The sequence below is a fragment of the Rhinoraja longicauda genome, chromosome 6 (genome assembly GCF_053455715.1).
Source record: "Rhinoraja longicauda isolate Sanriku21f chromosome 6, sRhiLon1.1, whole genome shotgun sequence".
Lineage (NCBI taxonomy): Eukaryota > Metazoa > Chordata > Chondrichthyes > Rajiformes > Arhynchobatidae > Rhinoraja > Rhinoraja longicauda.
Window position 1 is genome coordinate 60394980 of NC_135958.1, and position 12903 is coordinate 60407882.

Sequence of the window (12903 nt, forward strand, 5' to 3'; positions counted from 1 at the left end):
TGAGACCTTGTTACCTGGGCTAGTGGGATTGAGTTATAGGGAGAGGTAGGACAGACTGGGACTCTTTTCCTGCTGAGGGGCATAGATAAAGTGAATGCTCACATTCTTTTTCCCAGGGTAGAGATTTAAGAGGGACCTCAGAGACCACCTTTTCACTCAGAGGGTAGTCCATACCTGGAATGAGCTGCCTGTGAAACCTATAAAAGCAGGTACATTTGCGAATTTTGAATGACATTTGGATGGATATATGGACAGAATGGGTTTAGAGGGTTAAGGGCGAAATGCGGGCAAATGGGACTAGCCCAATATGCCAACTTGGTCGGCATGGACAAGAAGGGCCGAAGGGCCTGTTTCCATGCTGTTCAGCTTTCTAACTCCATGACACCCCGACTACTAAGCGTAAAGATATAACGATCTATTGTGTCATAAAAACCAGGCAATAGGAAATTTGCAACAAAAAGAATCATTCTCCTGACTGCAGCTGGTTATCAAAGTGGCTCAGGTGAAGGAATCCTCATTCTCGTCCAGTTCCACACATCTAATCCACATGTGCTTTAGGCTGATTGTGGACACCCAAAATGGAAAGGGTTCAATCCTTGTCTAACTTAATTCTCCTACCTGATGAATTAAAAGTGAAAACTCTTTGTTCCTTGCATTTAATAGAACATGGCTTTGATTGGGATGTGGCAATCCTTCTCTTTTAGTTTAGTTTAGTTTAGTTTAGAGTGCAGCACGGAAACAGGCCCTTCGGCCCACCGAGTCCATGCCGACCAGTGATCCCCACGCACTAACACTATCCTACACACACTAGGGACAATTTACAATTATACCAAACCAATTAACCTATAAACCTGAACGTCTTTAGATTGTGGGAGGAAACCGGAGATCCCAGAGGAAACCCACGCAGGTCACAGGGAGAACGTACAAACTCCGTACAGACAGCGTCCGTGGTCAGGATCAAACCCGGGTCTTTGATGCTGTAGGGCAGCAGCTTTACTGTGATGTCCTAGTGCTGCCCCGGGAGGCCGTCAGGTCTGTCTGTGTCGCTGGCGTTACCGCAAGGCCAATTACCCTCACATATGTAGAAACAATGACCTGCAGATGTTGATTTATACCAAAGATAGACACAAAGTGCTGGAGTGACTCAGCGAGTCAGGCAGTATCTCTGGAGAAAAAGGATGGGTGGCATTTCAAGTCGGGACCCTCCTGTTCGAAGAAGAACCCTGACCCGAAACGTCACCCATTCTTTCCCTCCAGAGATGCTGCCTGACCCACTGAGTCACTCCAGCACTTTGTGTCTATCTACCCTCATGTATGGTTGGACACCTGTCCAGATTCTGTGGTAAAAATCACAGCACTCAGATAATCTACTCTAGTAAATTGGCTAGGTTTGTCCTGTCCTGAATAAGCTAAGACATAGAAGTGCTCTTTGGCTTCTCGCTGGAGTCATTCCAAAAAGAAACAGTTTTCCTCTCACAGATAATTGCTCTCTCACAATTCTGGTGTCTTTGGAGGTGCTCCGATTGGACCTTGCGAGTTTTCAGTAGGGTGGATTCGCTGAGTTCTTTCAAGACTATAATGGGATAAACTCCCTTGGGGGCGGCACGATGGCACAGCGGTAGTGTTGCTGCCTTACAGCGGCAGGGACCCCGGTTCGATCCTGACTAAAGGTGCTGTCTTAGCGGAGTTTGTATGTTCTCTCCGTGATCGCGTGGGTTTTCTCCGGGTGCTCCGGTTTCCCTCCACACTCCAAAGATGTACAGGTTTGTAGGTTAATTGGCTATGGTAAAAATTGCAAATTGTCCCTCGTGCGTACGGCGTGATCGCTGGTCGGCACGGGCTCCAGTGGGCTGAAGGGCCTGTTTCCACACTGTACCTCTCTAAAGACTGAAGCCTAAATAAGAACTTCATTGTTCCACTTCAGGACATATGGCAACAAAACACTCTTGACTCTCTTTTGAAATGACACATCCCCTTTAGTCTGAAGAAGGGTCTTGACCCGAAACGTCACACATTCCTTCTGCTGAGATGCTGCCTGACCCGCTGAGTTACTCCAGCATTTTGTGATATCTCTGATGACATCCCCTTTAGTTTAGTGACTGAGTTGGTTTTCCCCCAGTGCTCCGATTTCCACCCACATGCCAAAGACGTGCAGGTCTGTAGGTTAATTGGCTTTGGTTAAAAAAAAAAAGTAAATTGTCCAAAGTGTAGACCTTAGTGTAGGATAGTGCTAGTGAACGGGGATTGCTGGTCTGTACGCACTCGGTGGGCTGAAGAGCCTGCTTCCACTCTGTATCTCTCGTCTGAGGACCAAAGAAAGCACAGGAACGTCTGTGAATGGATCTCGCACACCTCGCTCTGACCTGTGCATTGAGGCCTTGCATTCATGGATTCCATGACCAAATATTCAAAGGAGATGTGCAGGCAAGTTTTTTTTACACAGGGTCTGGAACAGGCTGCGGGGGGTGGTGGAGGCAGATACAATAGAGGCATTTAAGAGACTTTTGGATAGGAAAATGAACGTGCAGGGAATGGAGGGATATGGGTTATGTACAGGCAGATAAGAATCGTCTTGGGCAAGTCATGTTCGGCACGGACATTGTAGACTGTGCGCACAGTCAGTGTGATCTCCCCATTGCCAAACACTTTAACTTCCTTCCCATTCCCAAACTGAACTTTCTGTCCAGGGCCTCTATGGTCAGATTGAAACCACATGCAAATTTGAGGAACAGCACCTCATATTTCACGTGTGCAGCTTACAACCCAGTGGTATGAGTATTGATTTCTCTAATTTCAAGTAGCCCTTGCATTCCCTCTCTCTCTCTCTGCCTCTAGTCATCCTGCTAGTTTCATTGTTCGCATCCGTATATCCCTTCGTTATCTCCTCGTCCACAGCCGACAATGGACCATTGTGGGCTCCATCTTTCCTTGGTGCCAGCTCTGATTTGTTCTGGCCCTACTCATTCCGCTAGTTTCCCTCTCCCCTGACTCTCAGTCTGAAGAAGGATTTGGACCAGAAACATCACCTATTTCTTTCCTCCAGAGATGCTGCCTGAACCGCTGAGTTACTCCAGCACTTTGTGTCTATTATTGCTGACTGAAGGGTCTGTTCTTGTGCTGTTTCGTTCTATGCTCTATATTTAATGGGTTTGGGGAGAAAGGTACTGAAAGGTGATGATAAACCACGTCGGTATTGTGCGGCAAAGCAGGTTTAAAGGAGAGAGACTGCAGCTATCTCTATTTTCCATGTTTCAATGGATGAAATTTCGTGAAGAATGCATTGATAGTTAACTCTCCAGACGTGTTTAATAAATAATGACGGTTTCACTGCAAAGCCAGTCTGAGAAGAGTAACTGCAATATGTGAAGTGTAGCCAGCAATGTCCTGGTGACTCTGCCCAGCAGTGAACCAGCTTCAAAGAGAGCGTGGACTTGCCAGCCCACCCTACACGGCCCAACTTCAAGCACGGGTGGAGCAATGAAGCCGGGCCCCGTGAGAAATGCCCCCAAATGAGATCTCGCACTTCCCAGAGTGACTGCGATTGCAATCAAGCCATTGGCTGACCCAAGATCTCCATTGAGGTTTTTAGAACATAGTCCGATACAACACAGGAACAGGCCCTTCAGCCCACAATGTTGGTGCCGTACGTTATGCCAAATTCAACTAACCTCCTCTGCCTGCAAGTGATCAATATCCTTCCAGATTCTTGATTAGTACGGGTGTCAGGCGTTACAGGGAGAAGGCAGGAGAATGGGGTTGAGAGGAAAAGATTGATCTGCCATGATTGAATGGTGGAGTAGACTCGATGGGCCGAATGGCCTAATTCTTCTCCTATGACTTATGAACTTATGAGCTCAGCAGATAACTTACCCGATCGCTCACTGTCTAAGACAGTAGCTGTTGCCTGTGCATTTGCTAGTTCTGTGATATTCTTGAACAATCTGAAGGGGGGACTCTTGTGTCAGTGTAAAGGATGGAAACACTGGCGTTTATGCTGGCTTAATTTCAAAGAAATATCAACCCTTTGCTCAATTTGAGCCTCCTGTTTTTGCCAGCCTTGAACAGCATTGGGGGATGTATCTGTAGAGTACATCAGCGGCTCTAAGCGATGTCATTACAGAAGAGCTGAAGACAGCTGCACTAGAACAGAACTTGCCTGCGGCATTTTGATCCAGTCCTTATTATCTCCATTTGTTAATTTTTAGGACTTAAAAGATGAATTGGTTCCAAATAAGGTTAAACAAGATTAGCAGCTGCTGGAAGGTCTGCAGTACATGTTTGTGGGAATGGTAAAGTGGACAGAGAATAGAATTATGTTTGGAAATGCTTTAATCCTGAGCTAGAAATTACTCTTCGTCTGTGAACATTAAATCACATCAAGGTGGTGATCTGATCCTGATAGCAAGCTGTGGACAAGGAATTGCAGGTGCTGGGTTACAAAAAAATACACAAGGTGCCGGACAGTATCTGTACCGACATGATGCCAAGACCAACTCTTATCTGCCTGCACATAAACCGTATCCCTCCGTTCCCTGCATATCCATGCGCCTATCCAAAAGCCTTTTAAATGCCACTATCGTATCTGCCTCCACCACCACCCCTGGCAGCGCGTTCCAAACCAAAACTTGCCCCCCACATCTCCATTAACCTTTGCCCCTCTTACCATAACTCTATGCCCTTTAATCTTTGATTTTCTTTCATCCTGGGAAAAAGGTTCTGACTTTCTACCGTATCTATGACTGTCTACCCTATCGATCGATGCCTTGATCCACAAATCCCAAGAATTATATCGACCTCTTCAATTTAGTTCATGGTTCGGCTTCCCTGAACTCCACGGTTTGGATCCCTCTTCTTCAGTTTCACATAACCTGCACTATCCCCATCCCTTTCGCTCCCCTCCTATCTATTCTAGTCCCCACATCACGTCCCCTTCTTCCCACCTTACTTCCCTCTCACCCTGTTCCTTCCACCCCCCCCCTCCCCCCCTCCCCCCCCCCCCCCCCCCCACCCTCCCAAACCCTGCATGCTCCTCCTGTGGGTCTGTGGGAACCCCTTTCCCTTTTTCCACTCCTTCACTTGTTCCATTCTTCACCTTTTCCCATCTCATTCCAGGCAGAGGGTGGCATACCTGGTCGAGGTGCTTCCTCACAGTGCCAGAGACGCGGGTTCCATCATGACCTCAGGTGCTGTCTGTGTGGAGTTTCTACTGTGTGGGTATCCTCCGGGTGCTCCGGTTTCCTCCCACATCCCAAAGACATGCGGGTTTTTTATAGGTTAGTTGTAAATTGCTAGATTCCTCTATAGTGTGCAGAGAGTGGATGAGCAAGTGGGATAACATAGAACTAGTGTGAATGGGTGATCGGTTCAGACTCAATGGGCCAAAGTGCCTGTTTCCATGGTGTATCTCTAATCTAAACTACACTAATCTGCAGCCTTTTGTTCCGTATTGTTCTGGAACAGCCTGAGCAGTAAGTGTCTCCATACTAGCCAGTTGATGCTTTCCTCCTGTTGGTACAGATTCGCTCGTTGCTGTTGGATTTCTGCTCCTCCCCATGTTTACTTGGGTAGAAAAATGGGACTTTCCACGCCAGTGAGCTTGTGAGAGATTGGGGAGTTATTGTTGTAATCAGAAAGAAGGAGAGATGCTTTAAAAATAAGTCATCGTGATGCTGTCTGTAAAAAAAACTTGTCAATTCTGTCCTCTCACTAATTCTAAAAATTATCTTTTGCTAAACTGTAGGATCCTTCAGTACAGATTATCTTTCTAGTAGTAGTAGTAGTATCGTTTGACCAGGGATCTAAGATGTTGGAGAAAAAAAATCAATGTTGTTTTATTTGTCACATGTGCAATTCCTTTTGCAAGTTTTGGTGCCTTTTCAAAGGTCCAAAGTCAGGTCTGCCCGTGCGCTCGGTCCACTGGAGTGGTTCCTGATCCAGGCAAGCCCCAGGCAAGCCCCAGGCTCCTGCAGGGCCTTCCTCCGTCCCCTTCCACCGGATCGGCCTGCGAACCGACGTCCCACTCCTCGCCTGACCTAGCTATTCCTCAGGTAAAAGTATGATTACACAGAACAAATAATATATCAGAATAATCAGTTAAAACAGAATTGGTCTTTTAGTTTAAGAGAGACCTCAGAGGCCACTTTTTTTCACTCAGGGTAGCTCAGAGGGAGCTATAGAAGTGGATACAGTTGCGACTTTTAACAGATATTTGGACAGCTATATGGAGCGGAAGGTTTCAGCGAGGTAGGAGCCAAATGCAGGACAGCCCAGTATGGCAACTTGGTCAACAAGATGGGCCGAAGGGCCTGTTTCCGTGTTGTACAGCTCTGTGGCTCTATGGCTCTGTGACAGGCAGCATCTGTATTGAGCATTGGGTTCAACATAGTGAATCAATTTGAATTTTTATACTACTTTCTATCAGAATAGTCGAATTGAAGTTACAAGCCATGTACGGGTTTTGTGGCCCATTGGGCTTAGAGACAGAGCCGAATAATTGAATGGAATAAACTGGAACAATTGCCTGGAATTCTCATGATTATTCCCAGGTTCAATGACTTTTGGCCGCTGAAGTGTCAATCAAAACTGCGACACCAACACAATATCTTCACTGCACAGCATTGATTTCAAATACCTATTAACAGAATATTATTCTGTTATCTCATTAGAATACATATCTGCCTCTTGTTGTATAATGCAATGACCCTTTTATTATGTGGGTGGGGGTGGGGGTGGGGGGGGGGGGGGGGGGTTACCCATGGCAACTTGAGGGAGCATTGTTCATAAGTTCTAGGAGCAGAATTAGGCCATTCGGCCCATCAGATCTACTCTGCCATTCACTCATAGCTCATCTATCTTTCTCTCTCAACTCCATTCTCCTGCCTTCTCTCCATAACCTCTGACACTCTTACTAATCAATTGGTTGTAGAGTAGGTGTACCATCAGCATGGTCTTCCAGATGGTGAGGATAAGAATCCTGATAGAAATAAGGATCTGCAGATGCTGATTTACAAAGGAAGAAACCTGACCTGAAACACTATACACCTTTCTTCCCCCCCCCCCCCCCCACCACCCTGCAATCAGTTTGAAAAAGGGTCCCGAACCAAAACGCCACCTATCTATGATCTCCAGAGATGCTGCCTGACCCGCTGAGTTACTCCAGCACTTTGTGTCTTCCACAGGAATAATGGTCCACAATCAATAATGGAAGGTAGGCGACAGAGGAACTCCTGAATATCTTGAAAAGGAAGTACAGAACAAAAGATATTGAGACATAAGGAACTGCAGATGCTGAAATCTTGAGGAAAAACACAAGTTGCTGGAGGCACTGTGGATCAGGCAGCATCTGGGAATGGAATGGACAGATGACGTTTCAAGTTGGGATTGACGCCCCGTAACGTCATCCATCCTTGTCCTCCACAGATGCTGCCTGACCCGCAGAGTTAGTCCAGCACATTGTGCCTATCTACAGTATCAACTCGCATCTGAAGTTCCTTCCTACACATTAATTAATACTGTAGCAAGACAAATTTGAAGTTACTTTCCCTGATTTTGCACACTTGCATTGAGCAGTACAGCACAACAGAACCTGCCTCCCACAATGTCTGTGCCAAACCTGATGTCAAGTTAAACTTATCACCTCTGCTTGCACATGATCCATTTCCCTCTATTCCCTGCATGTCCATGTGCCTGTCTAAAAGCCTCTGAAACACCACAGGCGTATCTGCCTCCACTACCACCCCTAACAGCAGATTCCAGGCACCCACCACTCTCTGCACATCACCTTTAAACATCGCCTTTTCACCTTAACGCTATGCCCTCTAGAATTTAAATATTTCCATCCTGGGGGAAAGGTTCTGACTGTCTACCATATCTATACCTCTCATAATTGTATTCTACCGGGTCTCCCCTCAGCCTTTTCCATGGAAAACATTCTAAATTTAGTTTAGGCATTTATATTGACACTTAAAGGCATTTAAGTGGGCAGACAAGTTGAAGTCCTGAAAGAATAAACACATTGAAGATGTGATAAAGACAATGCGATAAAATAAATCTAAATTAACAACATTGAGGAAAGTACAAAAAAGGTTTTCTCTCCCCAACTACAATCAGTTTGACGAAGGGTCCCGACCCGAAACATTGTCCACAGATGATGCCTGACCCGCTGAGTTCCTCCAGCACTTTGTGTTTTGCATTTGCAGTTCCTTGTGCCTCTAAGCTAACAGAATACCCAATTGCAAAAGAATGAACTGAACATGTTGTATAAACGGAATCTTCTTAATTAAGTGAATTCTGTCAAATGTGCTGCAGATGTATTTAGACTATCAAATCCAAAAGAAGTTGCAAGTCTCTTTAAAACAGAAACATACACTGAAGGCTCAGCAAATGTTTACTTTAATTTAGTTTAGTTTTAGATACAGCTTGGAAACAAACCCTTTTGGCCACCATGTCCGCACCGACCATCGATCACCCCATACACTAGTTCTAATCTACGTTCTAGGACAATAGGACAATTTACAAAAGCCAATTAACCTACAAACCTGTACGTCTTTGGAATGTGGGAGGAAACTGGAGCACCTGGAGAAAACCCACACGGGCACAGGGAGAATTTGCAAACTCTGTGCAGACAGCAACTGTAGTCAGGATCAAACCAGGCTCTCTGGTGCTGTAAGGCAGCAACTCTACCATTGCGCCATCGTGAACTATCCTGTAACACTTCAGGAAAAGCCTTCCCCACATCGGGATTAAACATTCACCGTTCGTTCTCGGTTTATTCCTGATTTTGTTGATGCTTGCTTATCTGGCCATGTAGATGAATGTACATTACGAGAATCACGAGATCTCCCAAACTATTCAGTGTGTTTGAACGATGCACAAATGAAGTATTTATCGCCGAATGAATAATAAATGATATCAGTCAAATAGCAATGTCAAAGAAATAACTAGTGGTTTGAGACCTGTGTTTATTTCTTCAGTCCAGAGTTGAACTCAAACATGTACACAACACCGGCATCAGTTTTATGGGCATTTCAAAGACTGTTGTATTTTTCATGAGATTTGCATGTCCTCCGGGAGCCTGAACCAGAACCACTAATCATCAATCTCATTACAGTTCCTGTGCAGTGCTTGCCCTTAAAGCTGAGCATTTAGGCAACTTCTACTCCAGCTTGGCTCATTCCTTTTCAACAACTGCAAGGTGCGGCACGGTGGCGCAGTGGTAGAGTTGCTGCCTCATAGCGTTTTCAGCGCCAGAGACCCCGGTTTGATCCCAACTACGGTTGCTGTCCGTACGGACTTTGTACGTTTTCCCCATGACCGCGTGGGCTTTCTCCTAAATCTTCGGTTTCCTCCCACACTCCAAAGGTGTACAGAGTTTGTAGCTTGATTGGCTTAGTATAAATGTAAATTGTCTCTTTTTTTGTGTGTAGGATAGTGTTAAAGTGCGGGGATCGCTGGTCGGTACGGACTCGGTGGGCCGAAGGGCCCGTTTCTGCGCTGCATCTCTGAACTAAATCAATCCCATTACAGATCCTGTGCAGTGCATGCCCTTAAAGCTGAGCAATCAGGCAACTCCAGCACCTGCTTGGGTCGTTCCTTTTCAACAACTGCATTTCTGTGCAGAGCATTGTCCAATAGTGGCAACATGGACAGACTCCTCATCCTGCCGACAGTCTGCCCATATTTCTTACCCGCAATTAATTCTTTCTTCTGAAATTATCAACGGTCTAGATCCAACAGCTTTGGTCTCTAGCCAACCCAACCGTTCAATTGCATTTCTAACCCAATCTGACCCAATTCTGTGCTACATGGTTCCACTCAACATGGGTCACCTCAATGTCCTGATGGATCTGAATCTTGCAGAGACCAAATGTCAATCACTTCTTTACCTAGAGGCATGTGTCAAAGCAGAACAGGTCAACATGCAGGCATTGACTACATCTCAACATTCCTTCCAGAGTATTATCACCCAGGGCCAATCTCTGTGATGGATCTCTGATCTAGTTTGTAGCTACTGTGGTCCATGGTAACATCCACGTTCCCATTCAAAGACCATGTGAGGAAGCAAATCAGTTTTAGGTGGGATTACTGTTCTTGTTGAAAGATTGGTTTCCATGCATGGGATCACGAAAATAAGAAGAAAAAAAAAAGCACTGCTCAGGAAGTGGATTTGCCCCTTCTTTGGTGAGTTCACCCACCACCGAGCTTTGCTCAATGCTGCCCATTGTAAAAAGGCGTGAAATTGTCCAAAAAAGGGATTTAAAATGGAGAAACAAGGAAATGCAGATGCTGGTTTACAAAGAAAGACACAAAGTGCGGGTGTAGCTCAGCAAGTGAGGCAGCGACTCTGGAAAATGTTGATAGGCGACGTTTTGGGTTGGGACCCTTCTTCATACTGACTGTGGGGTGGGGGGGGAGAGAAAGCTGGAAGAGAAGAGGAGCAAGACAAAGCCTGGGAAGTGATAGGGGACACAGGTAAGGAGTGGGGGGCGGGGCGGGGGGGTTTTGGGGCGGGGGGGTTTGGGGGCGGGGGGGGTGGGGGCAGGGGGAGGGGGGTTGATAGGCAGATGGTTGGACAAAGGCCAGAAATGAAAAGACAAAACATGTGAGATAAGAAGAGAAGAGAAGTGAATTGTGAAGCCAATGATATTAGGGTGACTTACGTTAAAAAAATGGGCACTAAAAATGGGCTAAATGCAGGCAAACGGGACTAGCCCTGTATGCCAACTTTGTCAGCACTGACAGGGTGGGTAAAGAGCCTGTTTTGTGTTGTATAGCTCTGACACTCTAATGGTTACACTGTAGGAAATAGAAACAGATTGCTATTGTGAACAGCACACAGAAATGTCCAGACCAATTTTTGAATGGGTTCTAATTCACCCAAATATAGCCACCAGGCTGATCTATTCCACGTTAAATTGATTTTGTGGTTGATAAACTGCCACTGACCAAATCAATTCCTAAGTTCACATAAATTTTAGAAACCTTACACAATGGAGGGCCTAGGCTTAACAAAGTAAACTGGTTGTGTGTTTATACATTTATTTTGAATGCAGGAAAATGATGGAGTAAAGGTGGCTTGTGATATTTAGTTTCCAGAAACTAAATATCTGCGTCATTGTACCTTGCTGTTAGAATATGTTTATATTGACCGTGGCTAGTTGTATGTGTGGAGTTGCCATTAGTTCCCTGATAAATGCATCTTGAAACTGATCAGAGCTTCATCATGGGAAGAGAAGCCACAAGTGACAAGACCACAACCCACTCTACTCAAGTAGTAGAGGGCATATCAAATACTAAAGGGCATAATTTTAAAGTGAGAGGGACAAATTTTAAAGGAGATGTGCGGGGCTAGTTTATTTGCACAGAGGGTGGTGAGTGCCTGGAACACATTGCCAGGTATGGTGGTGGAGGTAGATATGATGGTGCCATTTAAGAGACTTTTGGACAGACACATGCATATGCAGGGAACAGAGCAAAATGGATGATGCGCAGGCAGATAAGAGTTGATTTTGGCATCATGTTCGGCACAGACATAGTGGGCCGCGGGGCCTGTTCCCGTCTGTGCTGATCTATGTTCTATATTTTATCTTCTAATACTGTTCGCAATGCCTTTGAGTTAGTCCGTGCTGTCCACTTAGTTAAGCTGGTCTCTTATTTTTTTCAATGAAAGATTACTACGCCTTCCGAGTACGTTTGCAATCTGATTAAAGAACAACATATTTGCAAGAAGAGGCAGCATTGGTACAGTATATTAAAAATGTATTACTAGTGTGAAATAAATTATCCATAGTGTCACTTCTGAGAACTCGACTGATGGCGTTAAATGGATCCTGAACAACATGGATGAATGTTTCACTGCCTGTTAGCTATTAAGACTGGTTAAATTAAACTGGGGAGGCTCGTCTCAGTATGAATTGAACTCAAGATTCTAACAAAAAAATCTCTCTCTGAAACATCGTGTTTTGGCCTGAATAATTTAACAAAATTCATAAGTATAAATTGTTTTGGAAGTGACATGTTGGTGAACAAAGCCACCAAACAACATCGTGGGGATAATTGCCGACCTTGGCAATATGTTACCTGACAATGTTCAATATTAAATTATTGAAATGTTAGCTTTTCATTATCATAGATTCTTTACATGGTTGCGACCTTGATAAATAGATCATACATCAGTGAGTGTGATGCCTTGACATCGCTATTCACTGCCTTATGATTTCTTTTAAGTTTTAATTAATTAACAAAAAAATGTATTATCATTGATAGGGCTACTTGGATAAATTGGTAGCCTGGTGATTTTCATTAGCAATGGGTAAATTATCACTTCAAATACCCCCCCGGGTAAGTTATGAAATTGAGTTTAATGTAATTGTTATCTGTGAGTTGCCACCATGCTTGCTGCTTCACTCTCTCAGATTCCACAGGATTGCTGGTAAGTTATGGGAACGGAACAAAAGAGTTTGCGTTGTACAAAGCAGAGTGTTTTACAACAACAGACAACTTTCTCCTCAGAGACAATAACCCTCTGAAAGATTTGTATCAACATACAGCAAGCAAGTTATATTTCCTGAAGGGCTTCACATCAAATATTACAAACGACACGTTACATCCTTTCTCGAACAATGAAAAGGAATAAGCAAGGATCCAAAATAACGTCCAGTTTCTGTCAGCTTAATGCTGACACTGTACCTTCCAAATACTTTAGTTTTGTTCAGAGATGCAACGCGGAAACAGGCCCTTCGGCCCACCGGATATCTGTGGAATTCTTTGCCACAGAAGGCTCTGGAGTCAAAGTCAGTGGATATATTTAAGGCAGAAATAGATAGATTCTTGATTTGTACGGGAGTCAGATTATGGGGAGAAGGCTAGAGATTGGGGTTAGGAGGGAGAGATAGATCAGCCATG